Source organism: Nelumbo lutea, chromosome 4 (genome assembly GCF_056320005.1).
Source record: "Nelumbo lutea isolate HS-2025 chromosome 4, American lotus-T2T, whole genome shotgun sequence".
Lineage (NCBI taxonomy): Eukaryota > Viridiplantae > Streptophyta > Magnoliopsida > Proteales > Nelumbonaceae > Nelumbo > Nelumbo lutea.
This window is the reverse complement of record NC_142687.1, coordinates 39,926,790-39,953,354: the sequence shown is the minus strand read 5'-3', so window position 1 is coordinate 39,953,354 and position 26,565 is coordinate 39,926,790. Positions and strand designations below refer to the sequence as shown.

At 35.5% G+C, this 26,565-nt stretch overlaps 1 long non-coding RNA gene across 1 annotated transcript; it reads left to right on the top strand.

Moving 5' to 3' along the window:
* Window positions 1-952: 952 nt before the first annotated feature.
* Window positions 953-25,632, top strand: LOC148855348 (uncharacterized). The gene is made up of 2 exons (XR_016112378.1): window positions 953-1,489; window positions 25,242-25,632. It is a non-coding gene; the product is annotated as an uncharacterized LOC148855348 (long non-coding RNA).
* Window positions 25,633-26,565: the final 933 nt, after the last annotated feature.

Below are 26,565 nucleotides of genomic sequence, written 5' to 3'. Positions count from 1 at the left end.
ATTATTATGAGAGGAGGGAGAATGAGACTTTGAGAAGAGTGGCTAGTTAAAGCTGATAACAAAGAAGAAGAAGAAGAAGAAGAAAAAGAAAAAGAAAGGAAACACCAATGATAATAGTTGTTGATCTTATGTGTTTTGATGATAACAAATTCATTAAGAGTGCTAATGGTGCGATTATGTATATAGTTTTCTTATGAAAGTTTCTCCTAGCCTAAATTAAATTAAAGCAAGTATGCTAATCAAGATGAAGAAGTGGAACTTTGGTGAGTTAGTTGCCTAAGTTTCACGATTTCATCATCATCATCAAATCTCTCGAACTTAGAAAGCTCTAATCCTTTTATAATATTGATGTAATCAGTTGTTTAAGATGCACTCTCTTGATATTCAACATAGGGGTGAGCATTATTCAATTAAAACCGAATAACCAAACCAAAAATTTTGGTTTTTGGTTTTGGCTATTTCGGTTTTCGGTTTTGGTTTTTGAAATTAGAAATTTGGTTAACCAAATTAATTGAACTTTTTATTATTATATGTAATATATAATATATAATATACTGATATTTGATTTCATAATATCAAATTAGAAATTTGGTTAACCAAATTAACTGAACTTTTTATTATTATATGTAATATATAATATATTATAATATATAATAGAGTATATATTATTAAAATTAGGTTTTAACCAAAATAACCAAAAATTTTGATTTTGGTTATTTCGGTTTTTCTATGTTTCAATTTTGGTTTCGGTTTCGATTTTTATTTTTTAAATTTCGGTTCAGTTTTTAACCAAAAAACTGAATGCTCACCCCTAATTCAACAAGATTGAACTTAAGTTAGGCAACTTTAGAAACCAATGGCTAGAAAATATTTGATTCCTAAACTTTCCTAGACTTAAAAAGCTTTTTTACAATCTTAAAAATCATTTTGAAACCCAATAGAAGAGCGGAAGTCGTTTAAAACTGCCGCTAAAAACATTGTCGTCTGCCGCTAAAAAGGTGGCACCAAATTTCCTTTTCTCCCCCTGCTTAAATCCCTGAACATCTTTCTCTCTCTCTCTCTCTCTCTCTCTCTCTCATTTTTCTCCCGCTCTCTCTGCCTCTCACCCTCTCTATCTTGCTCTCTCTCTCTCTCTCTCATTTTTCTCCCGCTCTCTCTGCCTCTCACCCTCTCTATCTTGCTCTCTCTCTTTCTCTCTCTCTGTGTCTCACCCTTTGTCTCACTCTTTCATTTTTCTCCCGCTCTCTTTGTGTATCACCCTCTTTGTCACTCTCTCTCTCTCTCTCTCAACTTTCTCAAAACCGGAGAATGACCTCGGTCAGATTTTCTCACAACCGAACGGGAACTAAAGGGCAATCTCAATCTCGATTTTCTAACAACCAGAGAACGACCTCAGTCTGGATTTTCTCACAACCAGACAACAACCAAAGGGCAACCTCGATCTCGGCTTTCTTAGCACCAAATAGACAACCGGTATCGACATTAACATGTGAGACTCTCTTTTTCCCTCTCTATGTTCATTGTAGATGCTTCTAGAACTTATTCAGCTGAATGTTAGTGGTTTCTTAACCTTTGTAGGTTTAGATATCCTTTTGTTTGTTTATATTGATTCTTTCTAGTTAATATATTTGATTTTTTTTTTTATGATAATTAAGTCAATAGTAGGTATGGGACATACAATTGCAGTATTCACATTTAATGATGTAACAAGTCTAGTGAAGTTGAACCACAACCCTAACAATGATATTCTTTCATAGTTTTATTTTCTCCAAGTGTTAAATTTGAGGTGATCTCCAAATTTCATGGCACAGAGAGTAACTACCATGTAAATGTCATCATTTTAAGGGGCAATTGCAGTTCCTTGTATTATATACCCAAAACATTTTGGAGTTAGGTTTCCAAAAATATCATTGTTTGGGTTTATTACGTTCCTCTATCTTAGTATGGGGTCTTGTTCATGAGAATTGAAGCATGATGGACTTGCTTCAACTAAAGAGTATATAAAATAGAAATAGTTTTGCACTACACAGATTTGTATTGTTACTCTTCCCAGACTCAACCTAAATAGTACATGGAAAACAAATTAATCAAAATAAAAGAAAGAAGTACAATAAAATATATATCCCATGTTAAGTACAGAGAACAACCATGAGAAATTGAAATGGTAGCAATGTATAAGTTCTCATTGTAAAAAAGGATTTCAATGTCAAAGTGATTGTGAGTGGACTTAAGTCTTCTTTAGATTATTTTGGAATTTGTTTAGATTTAATACGATTATTATTAGGTATTAGAGTTGTATTGAGAATTAGATTCTATATTTGAGTGTCGTAATAGGTTTGTCTTAGTTTTAAAACAGTGTGCTTTGTTCCCTAATTCAGAATTTCAGATCCTTAATTCCCCTTCTTTAATTAGCATCAAGTACACTGTAGTAGGGATTTTTTTCCTTGTGATCTCACAAAGTAAGTGCTGAAAACTGGGCAAGCCGAACCCAAGTTAATCTATGGGATGTTCCAGTCACCCAACTACTCTCACCAGCAATGTTGGTGGGAAAGCTCATATAAGCAATAAAATCAATTTATTAATGAAGGAAGATGATTATGAATGACTCCATATGGTGAAGCTTAACTTAGAGGAGTTTTCTCCAGATAGATCAATTACTGCAAAAGTTACTAAAAGAGAAGTTGCATGCATAGCTTCTTTACAAGGTAATTGAAGATGAAAAAGGTCCTAGTGTATTAGATAAGGAAGGGCAAAGTGTGCTATAGTTAGCAGCTGCTCTTGGTTATGATTGGGCCATAGCACCAACAGTAGCTACAGGTAGACTGCACTTTCACCAGGCAGCATTTTATGGCAAGTGAGGACCTTTAAATGCATTTTTGTTGTCTTTTCATAAAATATGGTTATCTTTTTGTAGCCATTAGGTTGTTGCCTTATCTCCAAATAACCAACTTAAGAGATAAGATATAAAACACTCCATGCGCATGCAGAAGCAATCTTTTAAAAACTGTATTAGGTGCTAAACCAGAAAGGGACCTAACTGTATTTTCTTGATTTAACTCTATGTTTCAACCACAAAACTATAAATGGGCTTATTTTATTCTTCAGTTATTTTTGATCGTTAATAGCCTAATTGATGGATTGTCTAGCTCATATTAACATTATGGTTATGAAGAAGAGTTAACAACATTAACTTTTGATCAAATTGAATTTCCTTCTTCTATAGGACCTTTTTCAGCATTAATTCTGATATGCATGCAACTTTCCCAAGGATCCCACTTTGCCATATTTGTGAACTATTGCTAGAGGAAAAAACAGAACAAAAGAAATATACCTAATTAAATTGTTTTGTGCATTGATCAAGAAGATGAAATTGTTTTGTGCTTAATGGGGCAGAACTGGTTAATAAAATCTTCAAATGCATCATATGACATCCATGGGTTTGTTGGTGAAAGCTTACTGTTTGGATATATTGGATCAATTATCTAAATTTAAACATTACATGGGTCTGGCCCACAGTTCTGAACCATGTTCTGGACCATGGGTCTAAACCACAGTTCTGAACCATGGGTTTGCTCATGGTCTGGACCATGGGTCTGAACCATGTTCTAACCCACCCATAGGTCTGAACCATGGTTCTCACCCTCCCTCTCTCACATTTAGGTGTTAGGCTCCCTAAAAACAAGATCCAAATCTTCGATGGATATGGCATTGAGAGTGAATGGTAAAACAAGATTCATGCAGAATTTTACCCATTTATAAAAAAAAGAAGAAATGGATGAATCGTCCAACACCCTGATTTTATATTTTCAATCCTACCCCTTCATGATTTTATATTTCCAATCCTATCCCCTCTTAAAATGCCTGAAGTGAATGGGAGAAATAGAGTTTGGGGGTTTCCAATCCTACCCCTCCCTGATTTCATATTTTTCAATCCTATCCCCTCTTAAAATGCTTGAAAATAATATTAATATTTATTAAAAAATAAATAATTTATTTATTAATAATATTAATATTAATATTGAAAGATTAAGCACTAACAATTCCATGTTTAATTTTGAATACCATGCTTAAAATAGAATTTAACAAATAAAGAATGATTGAATAATTATCGAGTAATGTCATGTAGCATTGAAATCACGTACCTATCTCAACATCATGCCAGGGGTGTACAGCAACTGCCCTCCTACACATGGATTGAGAGGAAGATGCAGCTGTTGGGTTGACCCAGTTGCCTTCTTTGGAGTCTCAATGGTGGAGTCATAACTGAAACCTGAAATACATATGGTCAACTGATTTAAATGTTTGTTTAAATTGTTCTTTTCCCAAAACATTTTTTAAAGAGAAAAAAATATTTGTAGAAATTGGATTTCAAGCTATTTCATCAAATGGATGCACAAATAAATAAACAAATTAAAATTACCAATAATGCGGTGACAGGGAGATGATGAAATAGCATTTTAGTCAAGGAAAAATAGGGGGATGATTAAGCAGATTTAAGGAGGCTGAAGCAGACAGCCCATCAAATGATTGGCTGACAACCAATGTGGGCTCTTCGATATTTTTTAACAAAACACTGCTTGTAGCTAGGTTGTCCATGTGAAGCCCACCTCGGAAAGCCAAAAGCTGCTGCACTTCAGCCAGCCCAGCATTAAATGTCTAGTGTTCTAGCTTTAGCTTTTACAGGGCGTCAAGTATCATGATAATCGGGTTCTTTAGAAGACATAAAATTAATATTCTTTTGAGTAATTGTGGTACGTCAAAAATCGGTTGGTCGTCTCACCAATATGAGAATCCCTTGAAACCATATGGTTATTTGTGGTTATATACTTGTAGCAAAGGTGACAGTCAGTATCAGCTTTTATTTGTTGATAGCTTTTATCTTAGATAGGCCAGCTGTAAAGTTGTACTTGTTTCCTATGAGCTATTAAGCTGTACACTTAGTGCCTCTTTGCGAGGGCTTTCGAGACACAGTTTATGGCATTTCAAGTTGGGCTTCACACAGAAATCTCTGTAGTTGTGTTTGGTGAAAATCCAAAAATTCAACATGGGCGTTCTGAATGTCAAACTTAGACTCTGAATAACTTATCCAGTCAGCTGAGTGATGGAAAGTATTGTACTATGCCAAAAAAAAGTTGAAATATGCCCCTTATGGGGTTAAAGGCGAATGATTCAATACCAAAATAATAATAATAACTAGCGGAGCTAAAATGGAATCGTCATTCGTTGATTCTTTGACCCGGTCAAAAATTATCAAATCAGTCAACGATCCATTGAGTCGAGTAGTTGAATCGTCGACCCGTTGACCCAATCAATGATTTTTTGTCATTTTTTTTTATTTTTTCATTGCGAACCATCCAAGCAACTGGTCTGTTTGTAGTCGAATCGTTAACCCGTTCAATGGTTTTTGGTCTTTTTTTTTCTAATTTTTGTTGTCAGTACAGGCCATTTATTCGAACTGAATAGTCAAACCGTCGAATCAAAAACCGGTGGCCATAATGGTTCCATCTTCAGGTCATATGAGTCACATGCTCAAATGACATAACATGTACAGTACTACTTAATGGACATCAGACACTCAATTTTTTGTCTATAATTTTTTTTGTCAAAACGGGTCATTCGTGTTTTTTTTTAATTGGGTACCATCCAGGCAACCAGTTCCATTTTACCCCAATCCTGGTCCCTGCCCAAAAATCGTTGAATCAGTCAACAACGCATTGACCCGAGTGGTCAAACCGTTAACCCATTGACCCATTTAATGGTTTTTTGCCTTTTTTTTTAATTTTTGTTGTCAGAACGGGTCATTCGTTTGAACCGGATGGTCAAACCGTCAACCAAAAAACCAATGGCCAGAATGATTCTATTTTCGGGTCGTATGAGTCACATGCTCGAATGACTTAACACGTATGGTACTGCTTAATGGACCTCACACACTCAATTTTTTTCCTGTAATTTTTGTTGTCAGAATGGGTCGTTCATTCAAATCGAACGATTGAACCGTCGACCTGAAAACCGATGGCCAGAATGGTTTCAAAATTTTTTGGTTGTAATTTTTTGTTGTCAGAACGAGCCATTCGTTTGAAATGAACCACCGACCCAAAAACCAGTGGCCAAAACGGTTCTATTTTTGGGTCGTATGAGTCACACACTCGAATGACATAACACATATTATACTATTTAATGGACCTCACAAGCTCAATTTTTTGCCTATAATTTTTGTTGTTAGAATGGACCATCCGTTCGAACCAGATGATCGAATCGTCAACCCGAAAACCGATGGCCAAAATGGTTCTGTAATTTTTTTTCTTGTAATTTTTGTTGTCAGAACGGGCCATCCATTCGAATTGGACGGTCGAACCGTTGGTTGTCAGAACGTTATTTACAACACTTATCAATAATAGTAAGTAATTATGCTATTTAATTCAATAATCATTAATCATAGTTTTAATAATATTGTTTAGTTATTTTTAATATAAAATTAAATATTAAATTTATGAATAGGATTTATTAACAATATCCATTAAATCAATAATTACCAAAATTAAATTAAATTAACAGTATTTATCAGTAATAGTAATTATAATATTTTATTTAATAATCAATAACTATAATTTTAATAACATTTTTAATTATTTTTAATATAACAATAATTACTAAATTTATTAGCAGTATTTATTAATAACAATATTTATAATTTTAAAGTAAATATCTAGTTATTAACAATATTTATGATAACAATAATTATTAATTTATAATCATTAATTATATATTTATAATCAGTAATTATTAAATTATAGTAATTAATAATTGTTATAATAATAATAGTAATTTAAATAACAGTAATTATTGTTATTGTAATTAATAGGATAGGAATGCTCTCACGTGGGAATCTACTTGCACGAGTAGATTCCATTTGCTGCAGGGAGAGAACATCCCAATTGTATTAATATATATATATATATAATAATAATAATAATAATAATATATCCCAAATGAACTCTTAATCTATGTAATCTTTTCTGGAATTTATATCTTATGAAAATAGGTAAAAATTCTCTAGATAATTATTAAGTTCTAAAATTAGTGACATTGTTACAAAACTTTGAGTTGGGAAACACTTAATTCTTGTCTTTCATCATTCAGGGGGTGGATTTAAATTAATGCATGCTTGATTTTTTTATTAGGTTTTGAAAAAAAAATTGGAAAACTACAAAATTACAAGGGGAATGGGAAGAAATAGAAAGAGTATATGAGGAAGAGAGAGAATAAACTGATGTAGGCATTGTGTTTTAAGTATATATTATGGATATATAATTTCCTGGGTTTTAATTGTCATGCTCGTAATTTATCTTTTGCTTTCCATTGTGTGATATTGAAATAACAGACACCCCTTCCAATTCATGTCTCATATTTATCATAGATTATGGTTTTGATTTCCATGTTGGATGGGGTTGATGCCAAATATGAAGACAAGGGCAACGACATAATTTCTAACGTCTGAGACCAATGGATCCAACCTGCTGAGAGAAAGAAGATGTCAGAGGCCCCAAGAGTTATCCCAAGGGTGAAGGCTCTGACAGTCAAGTTAGTAGATGGCTCTGAGGGGTTGGACCAAGCAAGAAAGAAAACTTAGAACTTTAGTTCTAGTGCGTGTTTATCTTAATGTGGGAGCCCCTTTTTATAATCGGAGTTGCCTGAGAGGAGGAGTAGTTGGGAGCAAGTGGCAAAAGTTGGTAGTGGTTGGTGATGGATAGTCAGGGTGCGTCCGGTTGACGCCACATGTCAGGATCTACGGGATGTTTGAGAAGGATCCGATCAATGCCACATGTCAAGATCTGTAGGTTAGCTAGATACCCCTACATCACTTGCCCCCCACTCTCAAGGTCGTAGCGACCAAGGTTGGTTGGCGGGTTGTGTCAAGGCCGTAACTTTGGCCAAAGAGAGTCTAGTACATTCACGTGGAGGCATCAACCTCAATTGTAGAGCACTTCTTAGCGGTTGTGCGACAACTGCTCCTCCATTCACCCTTTGAATCAGTAAAGAACCATCCCAAGCCGAGGGGGCGTGACCGTGGCCCGTGTGGGCATAGGCTATTCGTATATGTTGTCCATGCCTCGCACAAGAATTGACGTCACCCGTCGTATGTCCATACGCAGGATGAACTTCGTATGTTTGTACGTAGGGTGGGAGTTAGGGTCGACTAAATGAAGCCATGTACGAGATAGTGTGTGTGGGGGGGTCCGGTTTGGCTTATCCTTAAGCCAGAGTCGATGGGCAAACTAGCCCTATCTCTTGGAATCATTTCACCTCTCGAGGTCAGTGCCACATGGAGCTTGTCGGTTCGGGCTATCAACTTGGCAGGTCCGCGGCCGTTGGATAAGATGGATTTGAGTCGTACATTTTTCTTTAAACTTTCTACCTTGGAGCTACTAAGGACACCTCATCTATCAACAACCAATCCCTTAGACCTTCTTTAATTAACATCTTTAGGTAAGGAATTCCTACCTCCAACATGTCGGCCTCAGATTTTGGTTGTGAGACTTATAACCTTCCGGGCTGGAGTAATCCTAGAAGCATTCCTAGTAGTGATGGGAGTGATAGTAGTAACTTTGTGGGCTCCTCTCGAATGTTTAGTGTCCAAGTGTTGAGGGAGAGGGTTGTGCCTCACGGGGTCGAGCATGACCAACAAAGTGCGGACCCTGCTAATGAGAGTACCAATTCCACACGACTAAGGGCCAATGCCCTAAGAAATGTTCTTAGGCACCCTAATGTCATAGAAGTGGAAGAGGCCAAGGAACCCACGACCGAGGATGAGCGTTGAGGTGTGACATTGGAGCATTACCCTCGCTCTAACTTAGATAGCACTCTTAACAAGGGGCAAGTTAGCACGTTGGCCGAGAAGTACTACATTCTGGGGGACTATAGGGTTAGAGTCCCAACATGGATGACAGGTCGTGATTTCCCTTGCACCCCTACATAGATAGCACTCTTAACAAGGGGCAAGTTAGCACGTTGTGTATTCACGAGCATTACCTTCACTTCGGGTTGTGATTTCCCTTGCACCCCCTCATTCCCAAGATCATGAACCATTATAACCTCACCCTTAGACAACTCGCTCCCAATGCCATTTGGATGATAGTGGTCGTATTGGTGATGGTCCATCTCTAAGAGGTGTCACTAACGCTGAACATATTTCATTCAGAGTTTGTTCACGCTAAGGAAGCATCCTGACGATGAAGGTTTGTGGTACTTCCAAGGCCAATGGGGGAAGGGTGGTGGACAACATGTCGTCTGTCCACAATCGAAAGGAGAAATTTTTCTTTGTTAGTTGCCCCAAGGCTGGTCCTTTCAGTCCGGTTGGGGGAACCCAGGCATGCTATCTGAGAGTATTACACCACACAGCAGTGATGAGGAGAAAGCCATAATGAATCAGCTTAGGCCTGGCAAGACAATTCATGCTAGACCCTCGGTGAAGGAGGAGGTCTTGGTGATGGTTGGCCTTAGCCCTGCCCCCTTGGTACGAATGCTCCTACTGTCTTCCAGTTGTGAAATTTATTAAGTTTTGTTGGCACTCTTCTGACCTGTTTGGTTCTCTTGTCGACAGAAATGGAGACCAACAACAAGGAGAAGTTTTTAGAGGTGGCATCTAAAAGAGCCACTGGGAAGGTAGATATTGGGAGCATGCCTTGACGTCCACCAGAGGAAGGGGCCACGAGACAATGAGCCAAGGCCGAGGTGGCCTATAAGAAAACATAGGTGCAGAAGCACCCTACAGAAACAACCTATGACCCTCAGGCCAAAAGACTTCAATTGTGCAAGCAGCACTGGCCTAAGAGGACCTCAGGTGGGTCACATTTGGTAGAGCCTCAATCATCTGATCCCTAGGAGAACAAGCCTCTCATCGCTTGTCGGACCTTTTGGCTAACGTGGAGTGTCCGAGAGGGGGACTCCTTGTCGTTTCCTAGCATTGACCAACAACTGGCAGTTGACATGGTCCTTCCTAGGGACCGCTAGTCCTAGACACAGTATTCAGTAGATTATGTCTGAGACACACTTTTGGACAAGGCTACTGAGGTCTGCGTACACTTCTTCGAGTTTGTTGTGTCGTCAAGGTCTTCTTGGCAGTATGTGATTGACAATTTTCTTTTTTTCATGTGTAGATGGTCTCTTGCTCAGTTGGGAGGCGATCGAGGGCCAGGCATGCAACGAGCACAAGTGTTGCAAGAAAGTCGAGATGAGGTGGCAAATAACCAAGAGCTCATAAAGGAGCTAAAGTCCACCCTGGCGTCAATGGAGCAATAGCTGGAGGAGTCGGCTGCAAAGGCAATCAAAAAATATAAGATATTGGAGGAGCACGAGATGAATTTGACCACCTTTGACTCCCAGGCTTACTTAGAGGGCTTCGACAACTACTAGGCCCAAGTGATGAAGTTCCTTCCGAGTTTTGATGTCGGCCAGGTGGATCCGTTCACCACTGAAGCTCAGCAGATAGTAGATATACTGGGTACGAACAAGAACCCAATTGTCAATGCCACTGCTCAAGTCACCGCTCAAACTGGAGGAGGGGCAATAAACTGTTTCTTGTTTTCTTTTGTTTGGGCCTACATGCCCTTAAAACTTGTATATTTTTTCTTCTTCTTTTTTGTAAGGGGCTAACACCTCCCCCATAAGAGGCCTTTCTTTTTTGTAAAGACACTTGAGTAATTTTCTTGCCAAGTGAGAAAATATCATGAAACCCTAGCTTAGATCATTTACCACTTGCGCAAAATTCAAGGAAAAAGATGACCTAAATTGATCTCCTCCAATGGCTTCTTCTCCAAATTTGGATTCAGCACCTCTTCTTCTCTTGAAGCTTCTTGAATCTCGCCCTTTCTTCTCTCTTCCGTGCCTCTCTCTCAATTCTCCCAAAAGGATTTTGAACCAAAGGAGTTTAGACCCTTTTTCCCTCTTTCTCTTCTACTTTTATAGCTTTCTCTTCAGCCCCTTTCTCTCTTCTAGAAAGTTTGCCGCCTTTAGGCTCCTTGGGCTGCACTTTGGCTGCTCTTGAGCTGTACATGGGCCTCCCTCTTGCTGGGCCGAATGGGCTCCCTTGCTTCGGCTAGGCTCTCTCCTTGGGTTCCCCCATGGAGTGTTGCCTAGGCTTCATGGGCTAAATAGCCCTCCTTAGGCTTCTTGGCTGGGCCTTTCTCCCAGCTGGGCTGAATTGCCTCCACTTGGCCTATTTTCAATGGTTTTATGTTATCTTTCCCCTAACCTGGTCTCCCTTGATAATTTCCTGAAATCAAGCTAAATTGATAAGAGAATTTACACAAATCAGCATCAAAACCATGCATAAACATCAGAATTTATGTGTAATTTGCACACACATCATAACCTCAAGAAAGGTCATATGCCATAGTCAGCCAGTTGAGGGGGGCCACCATCTAGTTTAAGTGAATAACCTTAAGAAATGTTGTATGTTGCGATCAGCCAGCCGATGGGTCTTAGAAGCTAGAGGGGACAAGAACATTCATCTGAGGTGAGAGGAAATTGCACTTTTTCATTTAGAATTTTCCACTAAGGTATTTACAACTCTATTGATAGTACATTTGGAGATTCTCAGAGTTCCAAGTGCAAGGCCCCGATCTTCCACCCATATGCTCCAGTCGAAAGGTGTCGGATCTGATTACTTGCTTGATTTTGTAGGGCCCTTCCTAGTTTGGGCCAAGCTTTTCAACGCCAAGATCAAGAACGACTTTTTTGATGATAAGGTTGCCTTCCTTGAAGTGATGCTCTTTGACTCGGGAGTTGTAATATTTTGCAACTCTTTGTTGGTATGCCGTAACCCTAATTTGGGCTTGCTCTCGGACACCTTCTAATAGGTTGAGGTTGTTCCTCACTATTCTTGACTTCCTAATATGCCTTAATCCGAAGCATTGGTCGGCCGATCTTTGCTGGGATGATAGCTTTTGTCCCATATGTCAAGTTGAAGGGGGTTTCACCCTTGGTAGTCTAAGGTGTTGTTTGGTATGCCCAGAGAATGTTGTATAGCTCGTCCACCCAAAGCCCTTTGGTTCTGTCTAAATCTTGCCTTCAGTCCATCTAGGATCATCCTATTGGTGACCTCAGCTAGCCCACTAGTTTGAGGGTAGCCGATCGAGGTGAATTGTTGCCTTATCCCTAGGCTTCCATACCATTCTTTTAATTTGGCATCGTCGAACTATTGGTTGTTGTCAGTGACGAGCATATGATATTCTTCCAAAAGAAGGAAGCTCTGAATCGTCTTAGCCATAATGGTTTCTAAGGTCTCGGCTTCAACCCACTTGGTGAAGTAGTCTACTGTCATGACAAGGTACCTCCTATTCTCTATGGCTGGGGGGAAAGGTCCAAGGAGGTCCACACCTGAATCATTTGTAAGTAGGGATTTTTATAAAATAATGATTTAAAGGGTGTTTTACCATCCAACAATGGTGTAGGCAGATAATTGATTATATACACCACTATCAAGACACATTAACCCCAAAAGTAGATTGGTAGGCTAGCTTGAAATTTTAGCACTCATGCCACTTCAAGAATATGGCGATGCTTGTGTTCGACTACCCCGTTTTGCTTAGGGGTATCCACACAAGAGCATTGATGTATGATCCCATGAGTGAGAAGATAGCCTCGCATTGTTCCAAAAAGGAATTTGGACCCATTGTTAGATTCAACACATTTAACATGGGCATCAAACTGACTTTGTATATTGGAGCAAAAATGTGCGAAGTATAAGTAATTATTAGATTTACATTTCATCAAGAAAATCCAAGTTGCCCTAGTACAATCATCAACTATAGTCAAGAAGCACTTGGCACTGGACAATGAAGGAGTGTGGTATCCTGTACATATGTTGCAATAAAGGAGCTCAAAATTGGTTGAAGCTCAGTTGGTTCTTATTGGAAAAGGTTATCGAGGCAACTTGGCTCTTAAGCAAGTGTCGAAACAATTATAGAAATTATTGGAAGGTGGTGAAACTTGTAATTCAGGAATTAATGATATATGTCTGTAAGAGGCATGGCCTAAGAGAGAATGCCATAGGGCTGAGGTTAAGTATTACATGGCTGATGAAGATACAATAGCAAGAGATTTTGGGTTTTCAATTGGCCCACTCCAATCAATTTCTTGGATGTCATGTCCTATAGAGCACAAAAGGTGGGATAAAAGAGCCATGCAATTCATATCAGCAATGAGTTTACTAATAGAGATGAGATTGCACTAGAAATTTGGAATGAATAAGGTGTTCTTCACAATCAAACTAGGTCTAAGGGGATTGTCTCCTTGGCATTGTACTTGTAACATGTTGCCATTCAACAACAATATTGGTTGAACAATGGTATGTTCCATCATTAGGAGAATACAGAGGATTGTGCCAAGATGAACCATGCGATTTGAAGCTCTCGTGTCTAATATCCATGGAGAACGAGGGAGTGAGTACCTACAAAGTTTGTTGAAGCCCCTATATTATCGTCGTCAAGAAAATTCATAAGTTGATGATATTGTTATACAATCAAGACATAAGTCTTCTATTCTTCCATTCAAGCAATTGAATGTGGTTTGAGACTTGGCTTATCATTATTAGTAGTCAATGGTTTTGTGAATCACCTTGTCTCCTAACCTAGTGGATAACCAACTAGTTCATAGCATATGTCTTTGCTATGGCTTGGTTTCTTGCAATGACCAACTAGTGCTTGATGTCTCTCATCCCACAACAGTGTTAGTTCTCACTTCAGCTAGAAGATATGGGGTGTGTTCCCTTGTGAAAATCATTCTTCAATGTCTTTTCAGATTTCTTGTGTTCTCTCAACATAGGCTACTCTCTCATGTAGTTCCTTTGCTAAGGCATTGTAAATCAAGGACACGACTGTCAAATTACATTTCATCTGGGCATGCAATTCTACTTGTTTTGTCAGACTCGGCTTCTTGAGTGTGCTATCAAAGAATCCTATCTTATTCTTTTCCCATAGTAGATCCACCATGGCTCTCCTCCAAGTGGTGTAATTTTCATCATTTAGAGGTCAGGAAACAAGCATTGTTCCTGAATTGTTGGATGTGGTCAAGAAATATGGCGATGCTAGATCTATATAGGACAGATCTTTGCTACCTATCATGGTTGTCATTGTCATCTTCAATGAAGAAAACAAGAATAAGATTTTAGAAATTACTCAAGGAATGAAGAACGAGAGCCTGTGGCTGTGGTATCATATAAGAAATGTATGATTCGAAGAAGAGAAAAGGTAATTGTATTACATTCTCAACAATTATTAATAGATACATGGAGATAGAGCTTAACTGATTTAATTCACTTGTACAAGATAGTTGTACACTGTACACATGATATACAAGTGTAACAGTCTAACTGATTTTAGTTATCTACAATACCTTGGATATTTGTTCATCAAAAGCAGAAAAAATTAAAATCACCCAAGCTCTTTCTGATTGTATCTCAATGAATATAAGATTGAATATTACTACTAAGGTGTTACTAGTAACAAAAAATGGAAATGGGACTTCATCACCATCTGGAAACACGTCGATGGAACCAACAATAGATACCCTAGCCTTGTTGGTGCCGATAACCGTTGTTGATCAGCTATCAAACTATTCAATTGAGGAAGGCAAGCTTACACCGAGATCATTAGGTGTATGCTTGCCAAAACAGGCATGTGTCACTCCCATCAATTTCTTTCCTCTCATGAATTACCTCTCTATCATGGATATACTAACTGATAGATTTTGGAAATTGTTCTGAATCCTTTGGAAATGAATCAAGGAGGCTCTTTAGTGAGCATAACAAACATAATCTTACTACAAATGACTTTAGAACATCCTAAACCCAATGATGGCCTTGTTTCAACTTACATGCATGAGTCACCACGTAGTAGGGGAATCAAGGTGGAGTCCGTTAGCTCAATTTCATTTGAAGGCAGGTCTACATTCCACACTAACGGAGGTATACTTACCAAATTAGTTTCATCCATAGATTCCATACCAACTCCAGATTTGCTTACCTCTAATCTACCACATAAATTGATTGATATTCCATTTAATTCTACCAATTGTGAGCTTTCCAACCCATGATGGTGGATGATCCAATGACTATTACACATCATCTATCACTTAAAAGAATGAAACGTGAGGATGATCTTGTTGAATACAACCAAAGTGCTTCATTTGAGCTAGCACTCCCCTCTACTTATTCTATCTCAATCCATTCAAGTTGGACCTGTTTGAAGAAGCAAACATGTTGGGGAACCCTTTCAAATATTCCATCTACTATCGAACTAGTTGTGGAGGCAGGGTCCAAATTGCCCAACCATTCGCCATGAAACTTTTATGTTTGAACTATCAAGGTGCAGGGGACGCTTGGTAGTTCCATACCTATAGAGGTTCCTCCAAAAGCATGATATCTCAAATTCAAGAATTCTTCTCTATTGGCTTTCTAATTACAATGTAGAAATCATCCCTTCAATTGGACTATTCAATGGCATTTGGTTTGGTTGGACACACAATGTTTCTCTCAATTTGATTAAATCTAGTAATGCAATTCATGTCTCTGTTTTTAATCAACCTTACTCTCTACATTGGAATCTACTTTGCTACTATGTACGTAATTCTTTCATACTCTGCTTCAGCATGTAAACCTTGGTGTGTGTGTGTGTGTGTGTGGTGATCTTAATATGATCACTTCATCTAATGAAAAATGTGGAGGTCAAGCCTCTACATCAACGGAGACCAATTTCATAAGCTCATCTTAAATTGTGGTTTGATTAATTTGGGTTTTTCTAATACTCACTTTGCATGGTCCAACCACCATACTAATGATGGGCTTATGTGCAAAAGGTTAGACCATGTTTTTAGTCACTACAGAGTGGGTTGAAGCTTTTCCATCTGTTCATATTCAATATCTTGCAATGGTTGGTAGTGATCATCAATTAATCCTTCTACATACCAAAAAAATGGTAAATTCATATTAAGGATTAATAGATTTGTAGAATTTTGGGTAAGGGAGCCAAATTTTCATTCTATTTTTCAAGCTTCTTAGGATGGGTGAGTGGGCTCTTTGCCCTTAAATTTCAATCTATTATGACAGTGTTACGCAATTGGCCTTCTACCTATTTTGGCGAGACAAGCAAACACATTGTTAATCTCAAAAATAAATTGCTGCATGAACAAGCCAACCAAAACCCTATTGATAGCCATCAGTGAATGGCTAGACTCCAAAATGAATTATTTACTTGGATGGCTCGTGAGGAAGCATACTGGAAACAATGAGCTCAAATCAGTTGGAACTTACAAAGTGATAAATGAACAAGGTTTTTTCACATTACTACTTCTAACAAAAATTGTGCAATAGCATTCAATATCTAAGTAGATCTTATGGCACATGGACATCAAATGAGCTTGAAACTTTAGATATTCTAGTGAACTATTACCAAGATCTCTTTATTGCATCAAATTTAGATCTCTTAGATTTTCTACTTCCTAGTCTTGCCTACAAAATTTCTAAAGAGGAGAACAAAAGTATGATGTGCACTCCAGGTGATTCAGAGATTGCTCAAGTCGTCTTTAATATCACCCCTTTTGGGATTGAATGGCTTACCTACTAGAGTACTACAACATTGTTGGGACATTGTGAAAGGTGATATCATTCCATGGGTATAGAAAGCCTTTATTGAGCCTACTACCATTTGAGAGGTAAACTCTGCATTCATTTGCTTGATTTCCAAAATGGAGGTGGTTGAGGGACCCAAGGATTTTTGGCACATTGGCTTGAGCCATGTTTTATACAAAATCATTGTGAAATTAATTACTAATAGAATGAATCCAATCTTGTCGAAGCTGGTCTCCCCCTTTTAGAGTGCATTCACCCCATGGAGAAATATCATAGACAACATAATTATCGCTCAATAAGTCTTACATTCTGTGAAAAACAAAAGGACAGGTATGGCTCTTTCATGCTTAAACTGGATCTCTTCATGGCCTACAACAGAGTTGAATGGCCTTTTCCTTTGAAGGTTCTTCAACAATTTGGATTCTATAGACTTTTGTATGCTTATTTATAACTATATCTCAACTACACAATTTTCTACACTTGTTAATGGATAGCCCAATAGAACCTTCACTTCCACGCATGGCTAGGGTTGTCAATGGTATTTGAAATTCCGATTTTGAATTCGATATTCAACATAATCGAATCAAATTTAAATAATTCAATTATCTAACCGGTCGAATTCGGATATCCTATTCATACCGAATAGTTAATTAGATTCGAATTTAGATATGACCTGATTTGATTCGATAAATATCCAAATTCGACCGATTATTTAATTCTTATATATAATATATAAAATATTTTATATAATTTATATATATAATTAAGTTATATAAATAGTTTATATACTTTATATCAATAAAATATTTATTTTATATATTTATTCATTATCTAAAATAATGAATTAATCGAATTCGAATTGAATCAAATATTCAAATATTTAATCGAATTTAAATTCGGCTATTAAATCAAATTCATATACCAGATTTTCTAATCGGTTCAGATATTGCCTGATCCAATTTGAATTCGATCCATTTACACCCCTACCCATGGCCTCAAGCAAGGTTGCCCATTGTCACCTTACTTGTTTATTCTTTGCACTGAAGTCTTATCTTCCCTTCTAGAAGCAAAACTCCACCAGAACCTAATACATGTCTTTAATCTGGGTAACTTAGGTATGAAATTAGCACACTATTTGTTGATGATCACATTGCGTTTGGAAGGTGCCTTAACTTTAATGTAACCCATATTTTGGATGCATTGAATTCTTTTTGTAAATGGTCAGGGCAAGAGATCAACTTCCAAAAATTCTCCATTTACTTTAGTGCCAACACACATAGGAAAAAAAAAAAGATCTCAGATCACTAATAGCTTTGGTGTCTCCCACCTATAGTCTCATGGGATGTATTTAGGAGGCCCACTTTTTCTAGGAAGATAAAAAATTTAGGAATGGAACTCCGTAGTTGAAAAGGTGAAATCCAAACTTTCAGGTTGGAAGAAAAAGACACTTTACAAGTAGTTCCATAATACCTCTTGCAAACTTATCTCCTTCTAAAGAGGACTTGCAATGATCTCAACAATATATGCCATGACTTTTGGTGGTCCAACTTTGATAGAAATAGTGTGCATTTGTGTAAATGGTCTCTTTTCCTTCACCCAAAAGAAAAAAGAGATCTTGGATTCCATGATGCGAATGTGAAGAACAAAGCACAAATTACTAAACTAGGTTAGAGAATTCTTTAAGAATCTAATTCCATTTGGACTAAGGTACAAATACATTAAAATTTCCAACTTCTAGAACCTAAAAGGTAAGCCAAGAAACTCCTATTTTTGGCATGGTATTCTCTCCTATAAATCTCACTTATGTAAAGGATGTCGATGGATTGTTGGCAATGGTTGGCAAATTGACACACTATATGATCTGTGGCTATCAAATGGTCCTCCTCCCCTGATCCAAGATAGTGTTTAAACTTCCTTTAAGGTTGCAAAGCTTATTGACCACCACACCATGGAATTGAATCATGGTATTGTTGATAGTTGTTTTTAATCCTCTACTACCCAATCTATTTTATCTTTGGAACTCCCATTAAATTATGAGGTTATGGAGGATCACCTAGTCTAGACCTTCACTCACATAGACGTCTAACCACAGCCTCATCCTAGTCTAGACCCTCACTCACATGGAATGGAATTGTCCCTTGGTCCAAATTCTAGAAATCACAGATGATCAACCCCAAATTATTCTTATTCTTAAGGCACGCAAGCCATGATGCTCTCCCCACAAAAAGTAGGCTCAAAAAAGACATAATGAATATTGATACCCTTTGCCTTTTTAGGATGGAAGATAAGAAAACTACCAATCATCTATTCTTTCAAGTGTTGGATGGTTAAAATTGTGTGGTTTGTTTCTGACTTGTGTATTTGCACTAACCTTTTTCCCTAGAGGCACCTTGTTGACTGGGTTACTGAATGGATCATTTCAAAGGAACAATTTATTGATTCTTTCCCTTCATACTTATTGTCTATCTCTCTCCTTTGGCATATCTGGTTAGCAAGGAGTGTGATGACTTTTAAAAATGATTTGTGGAGACTTGAAGTTATTGTCTTTAATGCTCATTCCTTTGCTATTCACTCCACTAAAGGTGAATGGACTCACACTTTTGTGAAAACTACTACTCCCACTCCAAGTCATGTTTGTAAGTGGATTAAACACTCTATGGATCTTGTTAAAATTAACTTTGATGGAGCCACATCTTCTTCTCACTCAGCAGTAAGAATTATAATCTATGATCATAATGTGTCCATGATTTATGCTCATGTTGTTCCCTTTGATGCTCATCCAACTATCATTACTAAGGCTAAAACTTTATTAGAAAGCCTTCAATTTTCCATAACAAATAGTATATTTCATGCTATCGTTGAAGGTGATTATGCTCTACTCATCAAGTTGTTGTTGGAGGATCCCTTGCAACCTCTATGGAGTGTTCTTTCACGCATCTTTAATTTCGAGAATATTTTAGCTCACCTTCCTAGTATCTCAATTATGTACTCTCCTAGATCCTCCAATGTAACGACTCACATACTGGCTAGGTTTGGTCCTTCTTGTTCTTTTGTAAGTATTTGGTCCAATGCACTAGGCTTTTTGGAGACTATCCTACAAACTGATGTAACTAAGCAATATTGTTGAGTGAATTGCCTAGGGGCTTCTTTCAAAAAAAGAAAAGAAAAAAAGAATTGATACAATATTTTTCTAACTGCTAGCAAGGAGGTGAGATGCATTGGTCTAGCAAGGCATAGATTGGAAAGATCATTGATTATAAAGAAGGGGAAAGAGGAAGGCCTAATTCAAGAAGGGTAACCACACTACAAAGCAACTAAACAAGGAAACCCTAGTCTTCCATTGGCCAATGCTCCCACATTATATAAAGTCACTCAACCTAAGGTATTGTTTACCTTCACAATATTTCACAATTACTCTCATAGAAGCTCTAATTCCCCCTCTAGTCTCTTCCTTACGTGACTTGAGCTTTGGAGAATTCTCCCTAAGGAACAACTCTGAGGTCTCTGATAGTTTTTGTGTATGTAGATCATTTGGGGCCCTAGATCTTTTAGTTCTCTCCATGTTGCATATTTGAATAACAATATTTAACTAAGCACAATCTATTTTCCAGAATTAGTGTATCAAATTTGAATATACATATCAACTACTTTTGATCCTAGACGTTTTTACTCAACTAATTTTTCCTTGGTTACATAGAAGGACAAAATTATATGAGAGATAAGGGGTTGCTTGATAGTAGGAGTCCCTAAGAAATATCTTCAACAATTCACTATCAATTTGGCTATATTCACTTCATTCAATAGGTTAGAATTTTCTTCTAGAAGCTAATCAATTTGTTGCTTGGCTCCCTTCTTTGAAAATGCAATGTAAAAGCGCAACCATCTTCTTGATTGGTGATTGATACAATATTGGTGTTCTCTAGCTATAATAGTTTTAACGCTCTAAGGGGACTCCATCTTCTAATCATTGTCTTTGAGTTTTCCTATAGACAAATGTATTTTGATTAGGGATACAACTCAGGTTTGCCTAAGATAGCATTTTACATTACTCTAGGCTTAGGTCCATTCAAATTTAAACAAAAGCCCAGCCTGAGCTTGCCCAAGTTGCACCCCTAATTTTGATGATTGAAGATTCACAATGATTATTTTTCTTGCCTCGTTGTGTATCTACCAACATTTATGTTTATTTTGCTCAATGATCAAAGTATCAATGTCGAATATCATATTAAGACAGCTCGGTTATGGATACGAATATAAATACATTTTGGAAATGCATGGATACAAATGAAAGATATGGTAATGCTTGGATACACTTGGGATATGCATATAAACCACATAAATCCATTAATAATACTAAATATAATGTTGAATTATCTATGAATAAGGTATAAACACATTAGAAATGTACACTTTAATAGGTTATATGAAGAGGAACATTACAATCACAATATCAGGACTCTAGAACATGTGCAAATCATATAATAATTATCACTTTATTTTGATTTGTATAATTATAACTTTCCATATTTTTTAATTTTTGGAAAAATATTTATCTAGTATTTTTTATATAAATAATAACTCTATTTTTTCAAATAATAAATATGTTTACATTTTTAACATATAATTGTTTTATTTTACATGTAATTGTAAAATAAAAACATATAAATTATTTAAAGTAGAAAAAATAAATTAGTTTATAATCTTCAATTTTTATTAAAATTTTGTGGGAAATTAAATGTTAAATTATTCATTTCACTTTTTATAATTATAAATTTCTATTTTGCTATTAATTTTGAATTTTTATATTATAACTCTATTTTTTAAATAATAAATATGTTTTCATTTGTAACACATAAATAATTTAATGTAGACAAAAATATGTTTTTTCATAATTTTTGTTTTTATTAAAATTTTGGGAAATTTAAAAAATAAAATTATTTAATTTTGTTTTTATAATTATTATTTTCAATTTTTGTTAAAGTTGAATAACAATCCAAGACCAGTCAATATAAAATTTCATTGAACTAAGGCACTAATACTCTTTCATATTGGTGTATATCAAACTGTATCCACTAATACAACACAATACGACTTAATACTAATGTATATCTTGCTGATTTGCATTATTCATGGGATATGTACCCAATCGTGGCATATCTCGTATCTGTCATCATGGATATGGATATTATATGCCCTGTAAAGTATTAATGTATTGACACTTTAAGTCTTTGTGATACCAAAACAAGCAGCAACAACAAAGGCATTACAATATGGATCCATAACTCCAAAATGATGACAATTGTAATACAGTTGTTGCGTTATAGCAATAAGGGACCAAAGGTTAGGAGAGAAAGAGGAGAATGTGGAAAACATAATTGATTAGGGTTTTTCGAATTTAGATCATAAAAGATAAATCTGGTAAAGTGGTAATGGTCTAACTGAATTTGAAGAAAGAATTTGTTCATTTGCCTAATGAGGGCATTATAGACTTTAGTATTATATATTATTTATAATATATAATTATAAATAAATAATATAAAAATATATCAAAGTTGGGTTTTTTATCGGATTGGATGCAACTAAATTTGACTCCAATCTGATTTATAATTGGATCGGGCTATAAACTATCAAGTATTGTTAATAGGTCTAACGACTATTGTTAAACATTTAGAGTGATCATAGAATAGTGTTTAAATAAGAAATTCATTAATTCAACATTATCCAATAAAAAAAGGCCCTTAGCATGCTTAGACTTCCTTTGAGGAGAAAACCAAAAAAACTTAGAAAGTAGAGCAGACCTAGACAAGTCACAAGAGTACAAGAGCTACAACTATGGACTCATGGGAGTTCAAAAACATAACACCCTATCTCCATCTATCATTACTTTTAAAGGCTTCATGATTAAAGATCTTGACAAAAACATTCATGAGATGTGTTAAAATCAGCTATAGAAAGGAGAAAAGGGTGCAATTAGAACTAGTTATCCTCTAAACCATGGGGCTCAAAACTCTTACTTACCTTCTCTCCTAACATAACCTATGGGTATTTCAAAACCATGATAGAAGCATGAATTGGGTTAACACCATTAACAATACAATTTCTATTAATTCGAAGAAGCCAAGAAATGGTAAAAAAAGACCTAATAAAGGCCTCACGATGAGTTATGTCATGATCATGTAATGAAGAGATATTGGAAATATGTTGCTAGGTGGTCTAACCCAAGAGGGGGGTGAATTGGGTTTATTAAATTTTTTTTTTTTACCTAAGTTTATCCTCCTTCTAGTATGAATGCAAAGATTTGAAAGAACATGAACAATATAACAATATTTTGGTTGAATGATGATTGTACGAACAAGAACGCATAGGAATAAGAATAAGCAAAGTTAAAGTAATAACTACAAGATGCACACAGATTTTATATAGGTTTGGCTATTCACAACCTACGTCATTTGCTCAAGCACACCTCTTAAGGATTTTAATCCACTACTTAGTTGAATTTACCAGGTACCAACCAAACCTCTTACAATCACCAAATAGGCTTATATATATGTGCTATTCAATCCTTTTCATGTTCTAAGCTAGAACACACAACAGCTAGAAACCCACTAGCCATTTAAGCACAATACAATTTGAAAAATGAATACTCATTCAAATAAAATGCCTCTTAAAGTTTGATATACATAAATACATTCAAACTACTTAGATTGCAATTCATACACTTGTGTGTTAGGGATATAGCAATGAAGAATTTTAAGTTTCTAAGAGTGAAACTATCAAGCACAGTTCTATTTTTTTTCCCACAAAGATAATAACTCTTCCAGTTCAAAATCTACTCTCTTTTTATCTCTTACTTTTTGCTCTCTTTTCATTTTTTCATTTTCCCCTTAGTTTCTTCTTGTTCTTCCTTACAATTCTTGCCTTATTACAGTTGAAACAAAGGAAGAACACATATGACTGTTATAGATTTATTGGGGATAGATCTTTTTTTTTTCTTTGAGAACATTCAGAGATGATTTCCAACAAGTTTCATGGCTTACCAGAAGAGAAAAAAGCTGTTAGAGCTTTAAATGATCATAAAATAGAGAGTTGATAAAAGCAATTGCACAAAGTAGTCAACTATCAAGGCTTGGTAATAAACTTCTTTAATTGTTAGAATTCAAAAACCCTGATTGGCTTTGCTAGTAGTCAACTACCAAGGTTTAATAATCGACTACTGGCATGCACAATAGAGAATCTTTTTCTTTGATAGTCGACTATAGCCTTCTATCTAGTAGTCGACTCATTGGTGCTATTTGATTTGGTTGTTACAACCAGTTGACTACTATCTTTCAAGTAGTTGACTAGTAAGGATAGTCTTTCCTAGGAAGTTTTAGTAGTAGACTCCTTAGGTTCTCAAATTTGATTTTTTTTTCTTTAATTCTACTAAAGTTAAGCTCCTTAAAAAAAACTAAAGCCCTTGTTAGGTTAACCATTGGTCTCTAAAATTGTGTGGTAAATTATTTCATAATAGTTTAATCATTGGTCTCTAAAGTAATGTGGTAAATCATTACATATTAAGTCAATTATTGGTCTCTAAAGTTGTGTGATAATGTTTGTAATAATGATTTAATAATAAATATTTTAAAATCCCAATTAAAACTATGTTTAAATGGTAAATCATTTCATATAATTAGTTGTGCATGTCACATCTTAAATTTGTGTTCAAGATGCTTTAAATATTATTTTTATTCATATTTCAAAAATTAAAAATGGCATTATGTATATTAGAGGTTCTGGTATAAGAAAACATAAATTTAAATATTTATGTTAAAAATATGGTCTAAAATATAGAAGTTTGTATTAGATGTTCAACGTAGGTGAAATTCCACCTATTCTGTGTTAGATAGAATTGTATTTCATATAAAGACATTCTTTCTAATTTTTATAATGAAAAAATGCCCCATGATTTTATAATCGATGGTCATGATTAGGAAATTGTAGTTTGTATAAAAGATTTTTTTTTACAAATTTTTTATGATACAACTAATAGATTTTGGGTGTTTATTGCTCAACATAGGTGCTTTTTTTTTCAAAATATAGAAATAATTTAAATTTTCAAAATATTATTGATGTAATGGAAATTAAATTTAAAAAATATTGGAAAAATATTTTTCCTTTATATTGTTTAATTGGATATTAAATCCTAGGATTAGAAAAGATGATTTAGATGTTTTACTTGGATCTTATTATGAAAATATGAAAAGTGAAATTGAAACAAAAAAGGATGAAGTTAATAATTTATTATTTAAAATGTATAGTGCCTATGAATCTTAATTATTTTGATGTAGGAGAACTTGTATAACTTCCACTATTAAAACCTCTAGTCTAGTAGTAGATGAAATAGAGTTTGGTCCTTTTATAAATAACAGGAAAAAATTAGCTGCCACTTCATCATCAAATTCATTTATTGAACTTAATTTTTATTTATAGGCTAATTTTACTAATTTAGCAAATTACCATAGCTCAAAGGAATTAAATAATTCTATTGTTTTAGCCTAGTTAAATGAGCATGGGAAAATTTTCCCAATTCTTGCTACCATGGAATGTGATCTATTAATCCCTTTGGCGTCTACAGTTCTACCGGAGTCTTGCTTTAGTGTAATTACTAGAGTACTAGATGACAAGAGAAGTTGCATGAACGATGAAAGCTTGGATATGTGTATATGCTTGAAGGATTGGCTAGATGTTGAAGATAGATTGCAAGATTATGGAGGGCATGACACTTCACTTGATGTTTCAATAGAAGGAGATGATTTAAATCAAGATCAAGGAGATGGAGGAACTAAAACTTAACGAGTTGAAGTTGAAGAAAATAATGAAGTTAATATTTTTTTTGTATACTCAATAATTGTACAACATTTATAAAATTGTTGCAAAATTTATTTTTCAATTTAAAATATATTTTTATTTTGCAATACCATTGTAAAATTTTTATTTTTTAATTTTATTATATTATTTTTATGTTTTATTCTAATTCCATTGTATTTTATCAATTTTATTTATTTTTTACTTTTTATCCATTAAATTCAAATGAAATGAAAAATTGAAATTTCCTTATTAATTTGTTGTATATTTTTTGTATATTGGTAAATGTTTTTGTTAAACTTTTATTTTTTCAAATTTTTTTTTTATCATTTTTACTTAGCAAAAAATGAAAAAAAAAGACAAAATAAATGAAAAAAAAACTTTGACCTACTTCGGCATGCCCCAACCCAACATAGACCTACTTGGGCTTGTATCGTGGGCCATGTTGACCTTTGAAGAGATTGATGGGCCATGCTGACCTTTGAAGATTTCTGAGCCAGACAGGCATAGCCTTCCTTGACACCCATACCAATACAGCATGGCTCGCTAAAACACTAATGACTCACAAAAGTGGGCCATGCCCACATTACACCTCTAAGGCTCTAAGTATCATTGACCCCACCAAAAAATTTGTTGCATTCTTACAAGACATTGTCTAACTTTTTATTGATCCATTTGTAGGTCTTGGGCCCTTATCCAGTTATCCATGTTTATTAGCCATTGTATTTTGAGCCACTAAGAAAACAATTTTGTGATATTCACGATGAATTTGGATATGCTCCCCATGGACCACTCTTCACATTGACATGGTATTACAAATCCGCCATGTATTGAGAACATCTCTTTATGAATAGCAGATCCTATTTCATAAAAGAATGAGAGATGTTTTCATGACTAGGACGTTCTGTGAATAGCAGATCCTAATTCATTCATGATACTGTTTATTGATGAATCCCATATTTACTTCTCACAAAATGCACCTCACAACGACTTTACAACATGTCTTGACCAAGGTTCAAAATATCGATACAAATTTTGGTACTTTTTTATTTTTATTTTTTTTGCAACTGGTTTAGGGGAGCCGGTTTAGGCCT